This window comes from Chiloscyllium punctatum, chromosome 12, assembly GCF_047496795.1.
Source record: "Chiloscyllium punctatum isolate Juve2018m chromosome 12, sChiPun1.3, whole genome shotgun sequence".
In the NCBI taxonomy this organism is placed as follows: Eukaryota; Metazoa; Chordata; class Chondrichthyes; order Orectolobiformes; family Hemiscylliidae; genus Chiloscyllium; species Chiloscyllium punctatum.
Window position 1 is genome coordinate 95,154,469 of NC_092750.1, and position 22,406 is coordinate 95,176,874.

Below are 22,406 nucleotides of genomic sequence, written 5' to 3' on the forward strand. Positions count from 1 at the left end.
CCTAACCCCTTCAAACCTCCGGGTCTCTGTGAACTCCCACACTCCAACATCCCTCCTTTACTGTGCAACCTTTTCTATTCCTGAAACACTCTGAAAATGTGAACATCCTACAAACCTCCCTATCTGCGTAATCCTCCCAGGACACTGTAAAACCCCCGATCTGTGGAACCAGCTCCAATGCTTGTGACTCTCCCGATCAGTTTCTACAAGACTTACTATCTATGTAATATCCTCCCATCACTATCACCCGCCCTGTCAATGTAAGCTCCTCCGGTCTCCCCATCAATCTAATCATCTCCATAACCTTCTCCAGCTCTTACACCCTTATCTGTGTAAACGTTACACTCCCCTACAACCATCCCTAAAGCAGAAAGCTCCTCCAGTGTCTGCAATACTCCCTATCTGTGTTTGTGTCTCCAGGATCTATTGCTGTTCCTGTCTCTGTAAACTCTGACAGATTGTACAGCTTACCAGTCCGTATACTTTCCAGAACTTCAGCATCTGACATCAACAAAAGTCTTCATTAACTGCAGCCTTCCATATCTCTGTTCTTTCCTCAATCCTATACAACTCTTTTAATCTCTGTAAGTAGCACAATTCCATAAAATACCCCATGCCTGCGTAAACTGACCCAATCCGACAGTGAGAAGCCTCACTGTCCTTTTGATCACCTCAAGTCCCTTCAGATCTCCCTGTATCTTCCCTGACTCCATTGAATACAGCCCATCTCATGTTATAACTCCGCTAACTCATATGTTACTCCCCATCTCTGTGATATTCTTCAGTTACTGTAATTCTCATTCTTTATCTCCAGAGTTTCCAATCCCCCTGATCAATGTAAGGTTATTGATCCCTTGCAGCATGTTTAACACCTGTAGCAGCCATCAACTCCTCAATGCACCCTGTCGCTGTAACCTCCTCAAATACTACAGCTCACTCTCTTTGTAATATCTTCCAGTATCTGCAACCCTCTCGATTTTTGTAACCCCCTCCAGAACAGCATTCCACATCTCTGTGTAACTGATGGGAATGCTGCAGACCTGCTTTCACAGTCCTCAGTAACTGTCTGAACTCCTGCAGTTCTACAACCCTCAGTATCTCTGGCTCCTCCAATCCCTACACTTCTCCCTGGCTGTTTGAACTGATCCAGCCCCTTCAACCCTCCCCTCCACTCTTGTCCATGTCAGTGTAATTCCCAGCACCAACAATCCTCCCAGTCTCTATAAACTCCTGCAGCTCCAACTACCACCCCAATCCGTGTAATCTCCAGTCCCTCCAGTCCTTCCTTTTCTCTATAAACTCCTGTAGCTCCAAATACCACCCCATCTGTCTATTCTCCAGTGCCTATAACCCTCCCTTTCTCTAAAACTTTTTTGTAGCTCCAACTACTACTGTGTAATCTCTAGTCCCTATATTCCTCCCGATCTCTGTAAATCCTTCAGAACTGATAATCCTGTAACTCCACTTGACATCGTTCAGCCCGACAACCACCTGATCTCTAACCACCAACAGTGATCTCAAACCACTGAACTCCGTAACATCCTCCAGTCTCTACAGCCCAGCTTTTCTCTCTTAGCTTGTCTGGTAACTGTATTCCCCTTCATCTCCGGTTACAGACCCTTGCACAGTGAAACAATGTCTCAGTATCGAATCTGTAAGAACACAAGAATCTTTGGTGTATCAATAAATTTGCGTCATTCTTCTAAATTTTAACGACTGCAAGTTCAACCTTCTCCACCTCTTCTCATCAATATCCCTCCATTTTGAAGACCAGCCTGGTGAACCTTTCTGCAGTTGATCTGAAACCAAGAGCTGACAGTAATAATCACGAAAGTGCTGGGATGTATGTTAAACGATATGCCAGAAATACTAACTGCACACTTAGAAACCTATGTAATAAGCGCAATCCATAAGACCATCATGTATAGGGGTAGAATTAGACCATTCAATCCATCAGGTCTATTCCACTATTCGATTGTGTATGAATTGTTTCTCAACCCTATTCTCTCACTCCCTGTAACCCTTGATCTCTTTATTCATCCAGAACCTGCTTATCTCTGAGTAAGATACACTGAATCACTTAGCATCCACAGCCCCATGAGGCAGTGAGTTCCACAGATCAATCACCCTCTGGCTGAATAAATTCCTCCACATCTCTGTTCTAAAGGGTGGTCCCTTCACTCTGAAGCTGTGTCCTTGGCCTCTGGTCTCTCCTGCTCGTGGAAACATCTTGCCCACGTCCACTCCATCCAGGCCCCTCAATATTCTGTAAGTTTGAATGAGATTCTGCCGTCGCCTCTGAAACTTCATCAAGTGCAGACCCAGAGACTTCACCTGCTCCTCATATGACACAAATTTCATCCCTGAGATCTTTCTTGGATACCCATTTCTCGTACCCCTTCACATCCTTTGTTCAGACTCTTAATGAATAACGTGTTGAATGTAGTCCCAACACTGACCCCGTGGAGCTCCCCCATCACCAGTTCCCATCGTGAAAAAGACCCCTTTATTCACACTCTCTGCCTTGTGCCAATCAGACAAATCCTCTATCCATGTTCTGCATGTTGTTCTGAAACGGAAATGTCATTTCACACCCACTGCTGGATTTAATTTTCTGTCTGGGTGTAAACAGCAGGGTTTCCCCATTACCTTCCCATCTGTAATTCCCTGGAGAAGGTGGTGGGGAGCTGCCTTCCTGACCCACTGCAGTCCTTTGGGTGTAGGGACAGACACAGTGCTGGGAGGATGGAGCATGGCCTGGAGGGCACCTTGGAAATGTTGGTGTTCCCGTGCACCCGGAGCTCCTCTCCTTCCAGGGAATAGTGGTTCCAGGTTTGTGAAGTGCTGTTGAAAGATACTTCCTGATGGATCTCAGTGCTACTTGTAGATATTTTATTCATTCATTCATGAAGATGAGCTTTGTTGGCTGAGCCAGCATTTGTTGTTGATTTGGAGTTGTCCCTGAGAAGGTGGTGGGGAGCTGCCTTCCTGAGTCACTGCATCAGCAGTTGGAACTGTTATTATCTGTGTCCCCTCCAGCAGGCGCTACAACACTCCTCATGTCTGTAACTGCACACAGACAATGCAGCTCTCCCTTTTATATCTGACATCCATCCCGACTTATAACTCTTGTAGTTCCTCACAATATCTCACCTCATCCATTCCCATCTGTGCCTGACATCTCTAAAATTTCTTTATTCTTGTTTAAACTTCTGATCACCTCAACTCTATCCCCTTTTAAATTTGTAAACCCTTAAGCTTCTGTAACTCTCCACATAACTGTATTCAATGACAGCACAGGTTCCCTTCCTAAATCTCTATAATTACAATGGTTGTGTGTGCTAAATTGGCACTTTTCATCCTCCTTATCCATCTAAGAACTTCCAGCTCCTATAATCCCATATTTGGAATGCTCCCATTCTCTGCACCTCCTCATGTCCTTTTTAGATTACTTACAGTGTGGAAACAGGCCTTTAGGCCCAACAAGTCCACACCGCGCCACCGAAGCGCAACCCACACCATATCCCTACATTTACCCCTTACCTAACACTACGGGCAATTTAGCACAGCCAATTCACCTGACCTGCACATCTTTGGACTGTGGGAGGAAACCGGAGCACCCGGAGGAACCCCACGCAGAGACGGGGAGAATGTGCAAACTCCACACAGTCAGTCACTGGAGGTGGAAATTGAACCCGGGTCTTTGGCGCTGTGAGGCAGCAGTGCTAACCATTGTGCCACCGTGCCACCGTCCTGAGGGTCCTTGAACATCACAATTGCTCCAAAAGATTATATTCCGCCCAGTTGCTGCAAGTCTTCTAACTCTGTAACATTCAACAGTCTCCAGTACCTTACACCACTTGCTGGCTGTCATTTTGCATTTGTTGAAGTCTACACATTTCTGTCAGCAGCTCAAAAAAAGCCTTTTCGGCTCTACAAAGCACCGTCATGAACAAGCCACCATCTCTCTATTTCCTTTGCCTTCTTCAATGTCTGAAACTCTCACTGTATCTTTCAGCAAACTTCTTTAGTTGCTACAGGTCTGCCTAGCTCCCCAGATAACATGTTCCATCCCATACAGCTCGCTCAGTACTGTAACACCCTCTGCTCTGTCTAATCCTCCTCTTTTCCACTGTCTTCCAGGCACAACAGCAATCCTATAAGAGAGCAGTTCGGAATGGGGTGTTATAAACCTCAGCTGAGGCTTGAGGCCTACCATTACCTGGGAGTCACAAATGGATGGAACGTGAGAGAGAGCAGCTCAAACCGGGAGAATATACATCCGCAATGAGGATCGAGGCCAACTGGGACTTGGAGTTGGAGAAACAGCAGAGCAGGAGCCTCGAAATCAGCACCGAATCACAGAGGGAGTGACCATGTGATAGAACAACTTGGAGCAGGAGCATGAGGCTAACTCACACCTGGGAGTTAGAGAGGCAGCAAAGTGGGAGGATATAAATCAACACTGAGGATCAAGGCCTAATCGTGCCTGGGAGTCACAGAGACGCTGACCCTGTGAGGGAGAAGAGTGGAGTGGGAGATGGAAGATTACACATACCTGGGAGTCACAGAGATGGTGACCCTGTGAGGGAGCAGGGTGGAGTGGGAGCTGGAGGATTACACATACCTGGGAGTCACAGAGATAACTTTCTGCTGCTGGGACCTGCCTGCAATGAGTTTGAAAGAAGTGCAAGAGCCATCACAGAAAAATCTGCAAGTTCATTGGCTGATAAATACACCGGTATTAGCAACTGTCAGTTAATTGCTGTAAGTTAGCATTTTTTTAAACTTCTGAAATAAGGGTTGAGCACAGAAATAAGAAGGAGAAGTGAAATTGTGAGCCAATAATAAATTCAAAGTTAGGGAGAAGATTTGTAGCTCGGGTGCTCGTTGTTGTGTTTCTGGTTTAGGTAGATGAGAGTGTGACTGGAACGATGGTGCAGCAGGAAGGGCTTCAGCTTCCTGGGACATTGGGACTGGTTCTGTGGAAGGCAGCAACTGGACAAGCTGGATGGGCTAACGTGACAGAGCTGGGACTGAATTCATTGTGGTCTGTGTGGGAGGGATTGAAAATAACTTGATGTGTGCTTAGGATCTAAAAGGGAATAGTAGAGGAGACTACCAGGATTCTCAAAATAATGGGAGCCTCAGTTGGTACTAATTTACAACAACAAGTTTATCAGTGGAAGATGGAGTAAGAAAGGAAGCCTTAATCTGAGGTACTCTGCATGGACATGAATATTCGGAATGTAGGGAGTTCCAGATGTAGATTAGTGTGTGGAAATCTGATGTACTGATCACCGAGAGCTGGCTCAAGGAATGGCAGGACTGTGTGTTAAATATTGCTGAATATAAAGTATTCCAAAATGATTGAAGGGAAGTGAAAGAACGAAGGTAGAAGTATTGGTTTAGATTAGCATTAGTTAAGGCGTCCAAGAGAAAGAGCATCCGTCCAAGGACAGAATTTGGCTGGAGCTACAGAACAAAAAGTATGCAATTAAACTGTGAGGTACAGTCTGTCTGCCAGGACCAAAGAAATGATGGAGACAATAAATACACAGGGTCATTTGAGAGCGATGACAATACTACAGATTAGTTATACTGAGAAAATTAATGTTTCCAGATACAGACAGGGATACTGGTGGTGAAGGGTCACGGGGGTCAAGTGTTCCTGGATTACATGGAGGAGAGCTCACTGCAGGAGTATGTATCCAACCCAAGGGAGCATGTACTATTGGATCTGGTCCTTGGGAAAGAGGTGGGGCAAGTGGATCCAGTGTCAGTAGGGGATGGTTTTGGGGCGCAGCAATCATTTTATTGTAAAGTTCAGGATATTGGTAGCGAATGAAATGCAATAATTGAGAGTGAGAAACATTAGTTGACTGACAGCAGTCTTCAACGGGGCAAGAATGAAGCTGGGAACTTTTCAACAAGGCCAGTGAAATGGTAGCTTTAAATAGTGTGAACCAGGTCAGATGGAGATGGGGCTGTAGTGTGACCACGACAGACCTGGATAATCAAATCTTTTCCCCATTTCTACAGGAAGGATAAACAGGCCAACACAGTGAAGTAGCAATGTGTATAAAGGATGGGATCAGTATTATTGTGATGCTCATCAATTTACACACTGCTTCTCTCTGCCCTAACCCCTCATCCCTGCGTATTAATCCTATCAGATATTGGTCACCTTTGCAAACTTCAGAAAATAGCACAGTATAGAGGAAATACCTCTGTCCACTGTCTGCGTTGGACAAGATGTAACGTTATTTTTTAAAGCCCAAGTTCTGTCTCCCCAGACAGTGTAGGACTTCAGGTGCAGATCCCAACACCTTTTTTAAAATGGTTTGAGAGTTTCTGCCTTTACTCCGCTTCCATGTGTGACTCCCAGATCCCGACCATACTCTGGGTGAAATCACAACTTTCCTCATCACGTCTCTACTATTTCAACCACATACATTAATTATTCGCCACAGGTAACTGAGCTCTCCAACAGGAACAAGGTATTCTCTCCCTTTCTATCCAGACTCCTGACATTATGTGCACCCCAATCAAATCTCCTCTCAGGATCCTCCATTCCAATCTTTCCCCATAACTGCACTTCCACTGTCACAGGGTAACGGATCTCCTCTATTCCCTTTCCAGTACAATTCCATCCTCCCATGTGATGGGGTGACCAGAAATGCACACATTTCCCAAGCTGTGACTCATTATTTATACAATTCCTGCATAAGCTTCCTGCTCTGAAATTCTGCCCTTTGGCTGACAGAGGAAATGATGCCATTTGCTCCATTAATGAGATTATTGATGTGTCCAGCCTACTTCATTTACCTGCTCACACTGACCATACTCTCATTTATTGTGTATTCCTCTCTCTTGTTGATGTCCCCAAATGCCTTGCCTTGCACTTCTCTGGGTTATTTGCTCCATTCCCCTGGATCCTGTAGTTTCTGTTTTTAAACAGTCTGCCATGGGATCTCTCGTCAAATCCAAGGAAGTCACATGCAGTTTTGGGTTAGTGCCTCAAACCGACACAGTCAGATTAATTACACATGATATTCCTTGAACAAATCCAGACCGACTGTCCTGGAGTCCCTGGGACTTCCTCAGTGATCGTTTATCCACTGTCTCAGAATTCCAGCCGCGACCTATTCAGTCAGTCCCTTGCTCTACATTAAACAAAGCTGCCGTGTTAGCCATTCTCCAAGCCTCCGGCACCATCCCTGCATCCAGTGAGGATTGGATAATGTAGGTAACTATAAGGCTGGGGATTTTCCCCGGCTCCTTTTAACAGTCTGGAACATTGTGTTGCCTCTTTCTAAGGATTTGAGTCTCCTGTATATTTGTCCGCTCCAAGTTTGTTGCTCCCAATATTTCATCCCTGTTTTGATCCAGACAGTCAAAGGCCCAACCCATCTTATGATTTGGTCAAGTCTCATTTTAATCAGGTTTTATGGAGGGTTTCTCTCCGCAAGATGAATTGCATTTTCTCATCATACCAGCCCCAATCTGCCTCATTAATGACTCTCCCTGCTCGCGTGGTCTTCCTCTCATCTGACACTAACGCGATGATTTTTACCCTTTGTCACAACAACTGCCCTCTGCCTGGATATCCCAGAATGCACCGGCCTCCCTGTTTCCCAGAGCCATCTTTAAAAAGTCATTTTACTCTTGGATTGTGAATCTGAAACTGTCCTGGACATGGCAAAGGGGTAAAACTGGGGCCCGACTTTGTGGCCAAGCCCCTGAGTTTCTGGTGAATGGCATGGTACTGGAGAGGGACATTATCTTCCTAAAGGGCTGGCAGGGGAAGCTATGACACCAGACCCTTCCAGCTTTGTCCGAGGCTGACCCTTACGTCAGTGAGGTACCAGACTTCTGGGTGAATACCTAGCAGTATAGGAAGGAGGTCAGTGACCTTCTCCACTCCACCAGGATAAGTGCCACCATCTGAAATTTGTGACCTCACCCTCACTCTCTCTCTGTTACTGCACCCACCTCCCACCAAGGCTCATTTTCTTCCACCGTCAGTGAATGCAGCACCTTCTCTCAGTCTCTCTGTAATCTCTTCTCTGCCCCTCTGCCCAACTCTGCCTGGTGTCTGTGCTGCCCACTCGACAGCACACCTCGAAACCTTCCCCCCAGCTGTGCCAGCACTAACAGCTGTACCAACCACTTACATTTCCCTAATCCTACTTGGTAATTCTTACATTCCAGAAGGAACCATCCCACACTAGGGCACAAAGAGCGATGAGGGATATGGGGCAGCCTAACATTCATCTCCTCACCCCCTCATAGGGGAAGGATCCTGACCCTAACAACCACGAGAGGCTGACTGACCTTGTCCAAGATCGTGCACTGGGATCTGAGACTCCCCCTGACTCACTGTCCTGGGCACCGTGACTGACCGTGTCCAAGCTCCTGCACTGGGATCTGAGACTCCCCCTGACTCACTGTGCTGGGCACCGTGACTGACCGTGTCCAAGCTCCCGGACTGGGATCTGAGACTCCCCCTGACTCACTGTGCTGGGCGCCGTGACTGACCGTGTCCAAGCTCCTGCACTGGGATCTGAGACTCCCCCTGACTCACTGTGCTGGGCACCGTGACTGACCACGTCCAAGCTCCTGCACTGGGATCTGAGATCTGAGACTCCTCCTGACCCACTGTGCTGGGCACCGTGACTGACCACGTCCAAGCTCCCAGACTGGAATCTGAGATCTGAGACTCCCCCTGACTCACTTTGCTGGGCACCATGACTTACTGTGGACAATGATATCAAGCTTCCTGGGTTTGTGTCTCTGCTACACATCAAGACAACACAGCAGATGGGTGAGCCTGGTAGATGTAGCTGAGGAGAAAGGCTGCTAAAGGCAGTGTATGGCAAGGCAATAATTCGGTGAGCATTCACGTCAGTTCAAAGTGAATGTGTACAAACATGGATTGGGCAGCCCATGAGCGGAGTGGGTGTCCCTGAGCACAGTGTCCTTGCAGCAGGATTGCGTGCGTACAAACACGGAGTGAGCAGCCCAAAGGGACAGCCCATGAGCTGGGTGTGTGTCTCTGAGCACAGTGCCCTTGTAGCAGCATTGCAATGAGAGTTGTCAGTGCAGCCTGAGCTGCAGCATTGAAGTACAGAAGTGTACTGTCAGTGGGTTGGAGATGTGCTGGCATGGCATGGTGAAGTTGGCATGTGTCAGATGATAGCATTGGTGGGTGTGGAGGACATGCAGCTTCTGTCAGTGCAGTGTCCCCGGAGACGTTGGTGTCCAAGACAGAAGTCTGCAGGAGCGAGGGTCAAGGTGGCTTTGTGGGCAGCACGGTGGCACTGCTGCCTCATAGTGCCAGCGACCCGGGTTCAATTCCCGCCTCAGGCGACTGACTGTGTGGAGTTTGCACGTTCTCCCTGTGTCTGCGTGGGTTTCCTCCGGGTGCTCCGGTTTCCTCCCACAGTCCAAAAATGTGCAGGTTAGGTGAATTGGCTATGCTAAAATTGTCCATAGTGTTAGGTAAGGGGTAGATGTAGATGTAGGGGTATGGGTGGGTTACGCTTCGGCGGGGCGGTGCGGACTTGTTGGCCTGAAGGGCCTGTTTCCACACTGTAACTAATCTAATCTAAAAAAAAACCAGGTACCAGCTCTGACATTCATGTCAAATTCTCAATATTCAATTTCCCCACATTGGGAAACGATCTGAAGCTGCAAGATGATGAGGGGAGGGATCCACAATAATGTGGCTGTTGATAATCAGTAATCATTCAATGAGCATTTCGCTACTCCCGTGCTCAAATCTTGTCTTAAAGAACAGTCCAGCACAGGAACAGGCCCTTCAGCCCAGCAAGCCCGCATTGACACAGGATGACCTTCTAAAGTTAAAACAAAAGGTTTTGCTCCAATACCTTCTATGTCATTCTATTCCCTTTTTACCCATATTTGTGCCAAGATCCCTCTTAAACCTTGCTATATTGGCTTCTTCTCCTCTATCAGTGCATTCCAGGCACTTTCACATTCTGTCAGGAACAGCAAAAAAAAACCTTACCTATCATATCGCCTGAACTTTCTCCCTTTTACCTAAAACCTACGGTAATTGATATTTGTACTCTGGGTGGGGGGTGTGTTGGGGGGGGGGGGGTGTTGGGTGGTGGTGGAGGGAAGCCTCTACCTGTCCTTCTATCTATGCCTCTGATAATTTTGTAAATATCTATCAGGGAGCCCCATAGCCAATGATGCCCAGGTGCAAATAAACCATGTGTGTTCAATTTCTCCTTCTGGGTAATACCCTCCAAACCAGACAATATGCTGGTAAAACTTTTCCATACCCTCACCAACACTTCAGCATCGTGTGGCAACTAGTACTGAGCACATAATTCTAAATGTAACTCGAACTAAGTTTCTCTACAGCTGCAGTATGACCTGCTAATTTTCATACTGCATGCTCCGATGCCTGTCTGCAAGTTTGCCATCAGTCTTCTTGATCACCCTCTCCACCCGTGTTACCACTTTCAGGGAACTGTGGAGCTGTACACCAAGATCCTTTCGATATTGATGCAATCAGTAGTTTTTCCATCCACTTTATACTTCTCTCCTGCATTCGACCTTCTAAAATGTATCACGTCGCAACTGTCCAGATAAAGTTACATCAGTGTTTTCTCTGTCCAAGTCTGCAGCTGACCTATATCCTGCTGTATTATCTGGCAATCATCCACACAATCTGCAACTCCGCCAATCTATTTACAGATCTCCAGTCACAAAAACACTGTTCCACCACTACTCTGTCTTCTATGACCAAGCAGTTCTCTATCCATCTTACTAACTGACCGCTGATCCCATTTCACTTCATCTTCTGCATGAACCTGCCATAAGGAAACATATCAAAGGACTTGCTAAGGTCTAATTGACCAACATTCAGCCCCATGCCCTCATAAATCAATTTTGTCACTTCCTCAAAACATTCAATTAAGTTTGTGAGACATGACCCTCCCCACGCAACTGCGTTGCTTGTTGCTAGTAAGTCCATACTAGAGTACTGTTGGAGCTGCACTCATTCAGACAATTGATTATTCCATCACATCCCTGACTTGAACCTTGCAGAGTAGATTAGATTCCCTACAGTGTGGAAACAGGCCCTTTGGCCTAACCAGTCCACATCAACCCTGTGAAGAGTAACCCACACACACCCAATTCCCTCTGACTAAAACACTTAAAAAGTTAGCATGGCCAATTCACCTGGCCTGCGGGAGGAAACCCATGCAGACACGGGGGGGAATGCGCAAACTCCACACAGACAGTCGCCCGAGGCCGGAATTGAACCCAGGACCTTGGCGCTGTGAGCCACCATGCCACTCTTGATGGTTCCCGTAGAGTGGGACATATGATGGGCCGTGATGGTTACTGTACAGTGGGAGGTATGTTAGGCCGTGATGGTTACTGTACAGTGGGAGGTATGTCGGGGTGTGATGGTTACTGTACAGTGGGAGGTCTGTCTGGCTGTGAGGTTGAAGAGTGAATGAGCTGTACAGAGTATGATTCTGCTGCTGCCGATGGCCCTCTGCACCTCATGGATGCATCATCATTAATTATTCAATCTGTTTACAGTCTGTCCCATTCAGTACTCAAAGGGCTACATATCATGGTGAGGAGGGTCTGCAAAACGTGAAGGTAGTCCTTGCTCCCCATTGTGGAGTGACCATTCTTACTGATATTTGAAATGGAGAGGCGTATCTGCAGCAGGCAGATCGGTGATGATGTGGTCAATGATATGTTTTCCTTTTATTGATTCCACCATAACCTGCCACAGAGCAGTCTAGCAGCCACAGGATCCAGCATCAATGCTGAGCACTATCATTAGATTGGATTCCATACAGTATGGGAACTGGCCCTTCGGCCCAACCAGTCCACACTGACCCTCCGAAGAGCAACACACGCCTCTCTGACTAATGCATGAACACTTTGGGCAGTTTACCATGACCAATTCACCAGAGCTGCACATCTTTGGACTGTGGGAGGAAACCCACGCAGACACAGAGAGAATGTGCAAACTCCACACAGGCAGTTGCCTGAGGCTGGAATCAAAGCTGGGACCCTGGTGCTATAAGGCAGCACTGCTAACCACTGAGCCACCATGCCACCCTATATTGACGATATACCAAGGAGCTGTCCCCGTCTGCCTGGCTGTGTCCTGTCAGTGGGACAGAACCTACCAGCGAGGGTGGTGATGTTGCCTGGGACATAGTCCTGTTCACAGAATCCTGCTTTACAGACAATATCTGGCAGTTGCTTGATTAGTTCATGGGAAATATATAACAGGTCACTTTCACATTTTCTTTAATGAAGAGCTAATATCACTTTATTTCTTGCATGTTTTAAAATAAACCAAACATCATTATTTTTCATTTGAGAACTGTTGAAGTGAATGATAATTGAATTACCAGAGCGCATGCCTAACTATTACACAATTCAGTGACTGTAGTAAACAGCCGATTCATGTTCAGATCAGTGAACACACCATCTTGCAGGCAGCAAAGCTGTTGAAAATGACTTTGAGGAAAAGCCTGAATTCAGACAGTGTTATTGGGCCTCACCACGACCTCCAAAACACTGGCCATCTCCAAAATCTGTCCAGAGAGCTCCCAAACTGGAGCTGGGCAGTTACTCACACAATCCCTCACAATAGACTGGTTAGAGACATACCTGAACAACAGGGAGATGTGTGTGGGGCAGACTGGTCAATGGACTCGCACATGGTGCTGGTCCAGATGCAGTTCAATATTTATAACAACGACCTGTAAACAGCCATGTCTTGCAAGTATATCTTTTCTGTGTGCCACCCAATCTCTATAATTCTGCACCTTGGACCTGATCCTGAATGAAGGTGTTATAAAGGTGATGGGCTCCTGAAGCACATGGCATCGTACATTGAATCCCTCATAAACCATATCCAGTGTATGTTAGCCCCAAAATGTCAGTATCCAAACAGAATTGTACAGCTCCATTGATGGCCAGCGTGATACCAGCCCAATGTCCTTGTGTATGACTTAAGCTGGAAATCTCTGTGTAAATGTTTGCAGCATTGTTTTAACCATTAACAGCCATTAAGTAAAGTCTCTTTACTGAAGTTCCGATATCCTTTCATAATACCAACTTTTAGATTGTTCTATAAGCACAAAATTCACCCATTTATTCAGTACACTGTTATAATAACAATATGATGAAAACACACAGTAAGTAGCATTGAAATGATGAGTCTCATTGCCACACCCAAGACCGTATTGTTATTAAGTACAAGGACTTTGAAAATACACAATTATTATCCTTTGTATTAATATTGTATTAATATCCCTTCAGCTGTTCACAAAAAGCAATGTACTGCCTGGACCAAGCAGCCTGAGCTCACAAAATTCAAAACCATGTCCTGCATTGAACAGGTCTCGACAATACTGTTATGTTAATTTATTCATGAAATGTGATTGGGACGGCATTTATTGATCGATAGGGAACTTGAAACAGTGACACTGAAGGAACGGCAATATACTTCCCAATCAGGATGGTAGATGGCTTGGGACAGAAGCGAACACGGTGGAGGTCCCGTGTATCTGCTTCCCTTGACCTTCTCGATGGTCGGGTTTCAGAGGTACGTTGTAAGGAGCCTTGGTAAATTTCTGCAGGGCACCGTGTAGATGGCAGGGATTGCTGCTGCTGAGCGTCAGTGGAAGAGGGGTGAAGCTGCACTCACAGAGGCAAATGGAAGTATTTAATCACACACACATTCAACATGTGTCTGAGCAATAGGGGGCAGGCTTTCGGAAATTTTGAGGTGAGTTATTCCTGAGGAATTTCGAGCCCATGACATATTCTTGTAGCTAAAGAATTTATATGCGTCAAAAAGTGGCGCTGGAAAAGTAAAACAAGTCAGGCAGCATCTGAAGTACAGGAGAAGGCAATGTTTTAGCATAACCCTTTCACAGGAATGGGTAATGAAATCATATGGTCAGTCCAGTTCAGGTTAACAATAATCCCCGCGATATTGTTTGGTGTGTGTTCAGTGATGGTGGTGGAAATGAACGTTAGAGGGTGTGTCTCAATTTTCCATTGATATCAGTAATCGTTGTCTGGCACATGTGTAATGGAAATGGGATTGTCACTGTTAAGCACAAACCTGCATATTTCCAGGTTCTGTTACATTTGGACAAGGACTGCTTCAGTATCTGAGTAAATCATGAATGGTGTTGAATACTGTCCAATCATTGGCAAACATCCTCACTTGTGATTTTACAGTCATTTATGAAGCAGCTGAAAATTAGAGGGCCTAGGGCAGAGAGCACTCTTACAGCTCACTGATGCTGTCCCTCTCTCTGAGCTAGGAAGCTTGCTTCTTGTTCCACCTGCTCCAGAGGTGTCCAACAACATAGCTGAATGGAATAATATTTCAATATCTACCACAGAAGGCTGTGTTAGGATTTGGTTAGCTTAATCAGTTGGATGGCTGGTTTGTAATGCAGATTAATGCCAACAGTGTGGGTTCAATTCCTGGGGTGACTAAAGGACTGTCCTACTCAATCTCTCCCTTACTTGAGGTATGATAACTGTCCAGTTCAACTACCGCCAGTTGTCTCTATCATCCTGTAGGAGTCTGGTGCCCTACCTTTACATTTGTCATCTACAGGCTTACCCAGAAACCTCGCCCCTGGGGAACTGCGGGGAAACTTAGATGGCTGCTCCCCACCAACCCCAGCCACCTTCCTTTGTACGAGGTATAACTTATGCCAATGCAGACGATTCCTATTTGCTCCAGGTTTGCCGTTAATCCTGGATACGACATTTGGTCAAATGTAGTTATGATCATGTTAAAAGTTCAGTCACTGTCACCTCACCTCTCGAATTCAGCTGTGTGTTCTCTTGTTGTATATCATTAAACCAAGGCTTCAATGAGCCCAAACTGAGCTTTAGTACTAACCGAGCATTTTAGTACTGAGGAAGTGCTGCTTGACCCCACTGTAGATGACATCTGCCATCCCTTTATTCGTGACAGGGATTAGAGCAATGGGGTAGTCACTGATTGTCTAATGTTTTGTCTGTGTGTGTACAGAACACACCCGGATAGATTCCAACATTGTCAGGTAGGTCCCAGTGCTGTATCCCAGCAGGAACAGCCTGAATGGAATGTTATCATGGCCCACAGCCTTTGCATTTTCCAATCCCTCCAGCTGTTTGTAGATACCACACAAAGTGAGTCGGATTAGCTGAAGACTGCCATCTGGAGGAGACTAAAATAGATCATCCCATCGATATTTCTGTCTGAACATTGCTGTGAATGTTTCAGCCTTAGATTTCTATTATTGTGCTAAGCCCTTCCATCATTCAGGAAGGTGGTATTGGTGGATTCTTCTCCTCCAATGAATTGTGCGATTGTCCACCACCACTCACCCAGATAGAGATTAGGTCTTATTCACTGGTTACATCTGTGTCTCATTTGCTATTTATACCATGTGGTGAGTAAGTGGCCCAATTTAGTAACTTCATCTCATTCTGAGGTGTATTTGATGCTACTATAGTCAGGCCTTCCTGTTTTCTCAATTTATCAAGGGTGTATCCCTGGCTTGACGGCCAGGATAAAGTGGAGTATATGCCAGGCAGTGATAGTGAAAATTATACAGGAGTACAATTCTGATGCTATTGGTAATGACTGGAACCGCCTCACACAGGCCAGTGCAAAATTCCAAAATCTATTGGAAATCTGCCCTGTTTAGCACAGTGATGATGTCACGTATACACAGGGGGTCTTCACGATGTAAAAGTGGAACTTTGTCTCCAGAAATACTGTGTGTGGTAGTTCACCATTCCCAATACGGTTATCGAACAATGTGTCTGCAGCCAGTAGGTTGGTGATGGTGAGGTCAAGGATGTTTCTCCCTATCAGTCGTTCCCCCCAACCTGGTGCAGATGCAGTGAAGCAGTTATGTCCTTTTGGACCTGACCACCTCGATCAGTAATGCTGCTGCTGAGCTCCTCTTGGTGGTGGGTTTCAAATGGCCCACCCAGTTGACATTCTCCAGCTCTGTCACTCTCTCAGTGCTTCCTCCAAGTGTTGTTCAATGTAGAGGGACACTGATCCACCAGCTGAGGAGGGGTGTCAGCAGGAGGTTTCCGTGTCAGTGTTTGATCTGACACCGTGAGGCTGAGGGAGGGGAGTCAGCAGGAGGTTTCGGTGTCAGTGTTTGATCTGACACAATGAACTTCAAACTTCCTCCGAAACTACCCCCTTCGCTATCTCTCTCTCCTTCCCCAAACCCTACACTCCTCTCTATCTCTTTACTCTCCTCCAAACCTTCCACCCATCCCATCTATGTAACTTCCTCCAGCCCCTACCGCCTTCACTATCTCTATAACACCCTCCATGCACTGTACCCCTTTTATATATCTCTAACTTCCTGCAAACCCGACACCCCTCCCTATCTCCTTAACCCTCTCCAAATACTGCACCCCTCCCTAGCTCTCTAAACTCCTCCAAACACTACTCCTTTCCCTATCTCTTTAACCTACTCTAAACCCAGCACCACACTCTATCTCCTTAACCCATTCTAAACCCTGCTCCCCTCACTATCTTTCTGACCTCTCCAAACCCTATATCTCTCCCTACTTATCTCAACCTCACCAAACCCTGTCCCTATCTGTCTAATCCCCTCCAATCCCTACACCCTTCCCTATCTCTCTAACCTGCTCCAAGCCCTATGCTGCTCCTTATCTCTCTGAAACCCTGTATTACCTCCCTATCTCTCTAACCCATTCCAAACCTATACATTTCACTGTCCGTCTAACCCCCTCCAATCTGTAACCCTTCTCTCTCTCTCGAACCTCCTCCAAACCCTATACTACTCCATAATTCTCTCAAACCCTGCACGCCTCCCGATCTCACTAATCCACTTCAAACCCGACACCCCTCCCTATATCTCTAAGACCCTCCCAAATCATATACTACTCCCTATCTCTCTCAACCCGCTCATACTACCCGCTAATGTTTTATCACGCCTCATATTTACGCTTCTACTGCCGTTTTAAGTTTAGCCCTACACATATGGTAGTTGCCTCCATTGACCTGCTCAATGTGTACCTGCTTTAAGCTTCTCTTTCCGATTTAATTCCCTTCTTACTGCAGCAACTGACTCCATAACTAATAATGCATCACCACCTCCTCCTTTACCCCTCTCCTGTGCTGCCTATAGTTCTTGTACCGCACAATATTGAGTTGTCAGCCCTGACCTCCTTCAAACACATCTCTGTAATGGCAAAAATGTCACAATTCCACGTGTCAGCTCGTTCCCTTATCACATCTGTCTGTCCGATAATATACCCAACATTAAGGGAAAGCACATCAAGCCTGGAATATATTACCTGGAATACGCTGTACCACAGCGTTCTTCAGTCATTGACTGCTCGTTATCAAGCTGCCTAATTCATGAACCAAAACTGTAACTCTGGGACTGAATGAATATTTGTTGTAATTTCATTTTCAGTAAATGTATTCATCAAATGCAATTTTCCAGAACTGAACAGTCAGCTCTAAATACAACGGGTTTCTGCTGATTAATTGCCTGCTCAGTGTGCAGAGGGGACAGCCCTTTGTAATGGAGAAAGTGAGGACTGCAGATGCTGGTGATCAGAGTCGAAATGTGTGGCGCTGGAAAAGCACAGCCAGTCAGGCGACATTTGAGGAGCAGGAAAGTCAAAGCTTTGGGCATCAGCCTTTCATCGGGAAGGCATTGGTGCCTTCCCATGTTTTCCATTCCATGATTAACAGGTTATAGGGAACCATATGTGTTCAGGAAAGCAGCACTGTATAGAGCCCTGAAATGGAAAGCAGTCAATCAGATAGTTGGACAGTGAGTAGACATGGTGAGGTGAAGGACAGACTGATTGAAATACAAACATAGGGATAGATAAATCTCCTAGGGGAGACGGGATCCACCCTGGCTTACTACAGGAAGAGAGCAAAGAGATTACTGTACATTTGGAGATGATCTTTGCGTCCTCACTCTCCAGTGGAGTAGTGCCAGATGATTGGAGGGAGGCAAGTGTTACTCCCTTGTTCAGGAAATGGGATAGGGATAATCCTGAGAATTACAGACCAGTAAGTTTACATCAGCATTGGGCCAAGTTTTGGAGAGAATTCTGAGAGACAGAATTTATGATTACTTGCAAATCATAGTTTGGTTAGAAATAGTCAGCATGGCTTTGTGAGGGGCAGGTCATGCCTCACAAACCTTACTGAATTCTTTGAGGATTGGATCAAACACATTGAAGAAGCAAGAGTAGTGGATGTGGAGTACATGGTTTTTAACCAGGCGTTTGGTAAATTTCCCCATGGTAGGTTCACTCAGAATGTAAGGACGCATCGGATACAGGGAAACCGGTCTTTCTGGATGCAGAATTGACTGGCCCATAAAAGACAGAGGGGGATGGTAAATGGCAAGTATTTAGTCTGGAGCTCGGTGTTCATTGGTGTTCCATTGGGATCGGTTCTGGGACCTCTGGTGTTTGTGATATTTATAAATGACTTCGATGCAGAAGAGGGTAGGTGGATTAGTAATTTTTCTCAATTTAACAAAGCATGGTGTAATTGTGGGTAGTGTGGAGGGCTATTGTAGTTTGCACAGGACATTGACAGGATGCTGAACTGGGCTGATAAGAAACAGTTGGAGTTCAACCTGGAAAATTGTAAAGCGATTCAGTTTGTAGTATTCATACGTTGTGGAGTAACAGTGGGATCTGATGATCCATGTCATAGCTCCCACAAAGTTGTCACCCAAGTGGATAAGGTTCTTAAGAAGCCGGATGATGTTTTCATTAGCATGTGGGTTGAGATTAAGTCGTGAGGTTATGCTGCAGCTCTATGGAACCCTGGTGAGATCACACTTAGAATGCTGTGTTCTGTACTGGTCGCCTCATTATATGAAAGATGTGGAAGCATTGGTGGGTGTACTGAGGAAATTTATCAGGACGCTGCTTGGACTGGAGGGCAGGTCTTGTAAAGAAAAATCAGGGAACTAGGTATTTTTTCATTGGAACGAAAAAGAATGGAACTTGACTTGATAGAGGTGGACAAGATGAATAGAGGCAGAGATAGAGTGGATAGCCAGAAACTTTCACCCAGGACGGAAATGGCTATGATGAAGGAACACGGTTTTAAGGTAATTGGAGGAATATTTATGGGAGATGTCCGAGGTAGGTTCTTTACACAGAGAGTGTGGGTGTGTGGATAGGCACATGAATGATCGTATAATGAAAGGTATGTAGGTTAGTCTGATCTTAGAACAGGATAAAATGTCGGCAGGACGTCAAGGGCTGAAGGGCCTGTACGATGATTCCTGTTTCAAAAAGCTTGTAGGTTCTCATCAATTCTTGAGTGTGTGAGGGAGTGATGTGTTTGAGATCAGGAAGCTTTGACGAGGTGTTAGGTCAAAACTTACATTTACGTTGTGCATTGTTACAGTCATCTGAGTGTCAGTACAATATGTGTATGTCACCACACACCAAACAGAATCCGCCAAGTTCAGTTATTAACGTGCTTCTTGGCCTGCCATTTGCTGCTGTTTTCTTCAGATATATTCTGTTTCGTGAACCATGTATTCATATCTGGCCATCCACAGAGATGTAAAATTTCATTTTAATACTGGTGATAATGAAGGTGACATTTATTGGGTATGGTTTCAGAGGTTTCTTTGTGAGACTCATGATAGTGCATCAGACTGTCAAATGTTTAACGTCTTTTCCCAGCATCCGGTCCAGGGTGCAGATGTATGGAGTCTGGGAGGTAGGCCAGGTGTCAGCCCCATCAGGAAGTTGTGCGGTGTGATTCTGACACTGCATGGCGACACATCTGCCCACTGGGCCAGGCTCTGACTGAAGATGGTTTTTTAAAACTTGGTTGCTGGTCAGCCATTGATATCTAATTTGGACATTATTTGTAGCTACACTGAGACCAGTGATAGTCTGTTAGCGAGCTCCCACCTTTCCCAGGGTGGATTCCAAATTATTTGTTGTGAAGAAATGTTTGACTAACCTGCCCTGACCCAGGTTAGAAACTCTTTGCACAGATTTAGGAGCAGGTCAGTGTGTCACTCAGCATCACAGGCAACTGTGAATTCCAGTAACACTGTAAATGATTCCAAATCTTTTGGAAGCCATTTTTAGCGTAGCTCATTGCAAGGTGTTGAGTTTACTGACCCGAACAATAATCAACTGTTAGCTATGTTTCGTGAATTGGGCAAAAATGAGATATGAAGTATGATTATTGAACTGAACTATAATCTCTGAAAACAATTAGGTCGATTCTATATTTATGGGAGTAAAGGATAAACTCCTATCAATTTTTTGTAACGCAAAAATAAAGAATGCACATTTTATTTTACTTTGAATAAAGAACATGGTACGTAACTGTTATGATTAGAATTATACATTCAATGTCAGGATTCAAAACAATGCATTGCCACTCCAACATTTTGAAAATGGTCGGCTTCTGAATGATTACATGTTCAGAGAGAGTAAACGATTGGACAATCAAATAGAATTAGCATTCTTATACATTTATATCTAATCAATCAGTTAAATTTCTCAGTGAAATGTACGAGCTTCAGCTAATAGCCAGCAATTTAGAAATGGCAATAATTAAACATGCACTGTGAATGATTACATTATCAAATTTTAGCGAAGAATAATTTCAAAACTTCCGATTTTTAGAAAGAATGCTACTGAATATGAAATGTGGACAGTGAAAAGAAAAAGGACATATTTTGGTGTGAGGGAAAAGTCAGACCTTTTCAAAGAGATTTGTGCCAAAGCAATGATATATTTGTTTTCGTTATCAGACCATAACATTTAAAATATTCATGTTCTGAGAAATAAATAGACTACATAATGAGACTGACCTTGTAATTTTTTTTGCATTTTAAATGTTTATCCTGCACCAAATAATCAGATATTTGCGAGCACTTAAAACGGGAAATAATCCGATACTGATTTTTATTTGCATCAGACACATGATAGAGTACAAGCCTTTAAAGTACAGGACGAGGCCATTGGCCGCTGTGTGTGCACCAGCTCCAGTAATGTTTCCCAAGCACCTTCCATTTTCCAGCCCTATCTCTAGCCCATTAAATTTATAATTTACAAATATATATCCAATTCTTTATTGAATCATCATCTACAACTCTCCCAGGCAGTCTAATCCAAATCCTAAGAACTCTCTCAATAAAGAAGTATTTATGTATCTCAGTCCCAGCTCTTTTGCTGACCATATTGAAATTAGAACTCCTTGATGCTGTAATGCCAACTAACGGAAACAGAGTTTTCCTGTTTTACTCTGCAACTTTCTTCATACTTTTGAGCACCGCGATAAGTTCACATCTTTGTCTGTTCTGCTCCAGGAAGAATAAGCCTTGCAAGAACTGTAACAAGCACTACGTCGGAAAAACAGGCAGAAAACGAGCCATCTGGATGCATGAACAACAACTAGCCAGAAAAAAGACATGACCCACTATCACTAGGTCCTTACATACGGATGAGGAAGTATATCATTTTGACTGGGTCTGCACATCCATCTAGAACCAGCCAAAGAAAGACACGCACGAGAATTCTTAGAAGCATGGCAATCCAAACGGAACTCTATAAACAAACACATCGATTTTGATTCCATCTAACACTCTCTGAGGAAAAGGACCAGGCATGAAATCACCAATCCTGGAAATTACATCACTGACTCAAGGAAACCTAAACACTTAAATAGCAAGTGGGACATAACATTTCACCGGAGTCTCACTGATAATGTTCACGAGGATAGTGATGATCCATCGGAAAATGAACTCTCCAACTCAAACTGACATCCAGAAGAAATGCAATTTCTCTCGTCCTTTCTTTAACTAAATCCTTCATTCCAGTTATCATTCTGATTATTTTTAAAGTTATTGGTATTCTTCTGCAAAGTAATATGGAGTCTGTCTTATTGTGTGTGTGAGTGCGTGAGTGAGAGAGAGAGAGAGACAGAACAATCCTCTGTAATCTCTGAATTACTCCCCGTGCCATATGGAAAAGAGGTAAGGATTAGGACGGCGGTATAGTTTAACATGTTGGTAAAAAGCTAGTTCAGGGTTGATGGTTTCAGGTTATTGGATTATTGGGAATTCTTCCAGGACAAGTGGGACTTGTACAAAAAAGACAGAATGCATCTTAACTGAAGGAGCAACAACATCCTTTTGGGGAGCTTTGCTCGTGTTTGTCGAATGGATTTAAACTAATTAACCAGGAGTTTGGTAACCAAAGCAGCGGGTCAGAAACTGAGTAGAAAGTCGAGATGAATAGCCAAATCAGGCATGGCCAATCGAATGACCATGCTGAGGGAAGGAATCCTATCAGTTCACATT

General features: G+C 44.9%; 1 long non-coding RNA gene across 1 annotated transcript in view; it reads left to right on the forward strand.

The window, feature by feature from the left end:
* The window catches only part of LOC140483962 (uncharacterized), a 77,388-nt gene extending 55,471 nt beyond the window's left edge, over window positions 1-21,917 (forward strand). Inside the window, exons 5-6 of the long non-coding RNA XR_011962101.1 lie at window positions 4,144-4,767; window positions 21,414-21,917. This is a non-coding gene — a long non-coding RNA (uncharacterized lncRNA). The remainder of the gene's footprint in view (window positions 1-4,143; window positions 4,768-21,413) is intronic.
* Window positions 21,918-22,406: the final 489 nt, after the last annotated feature.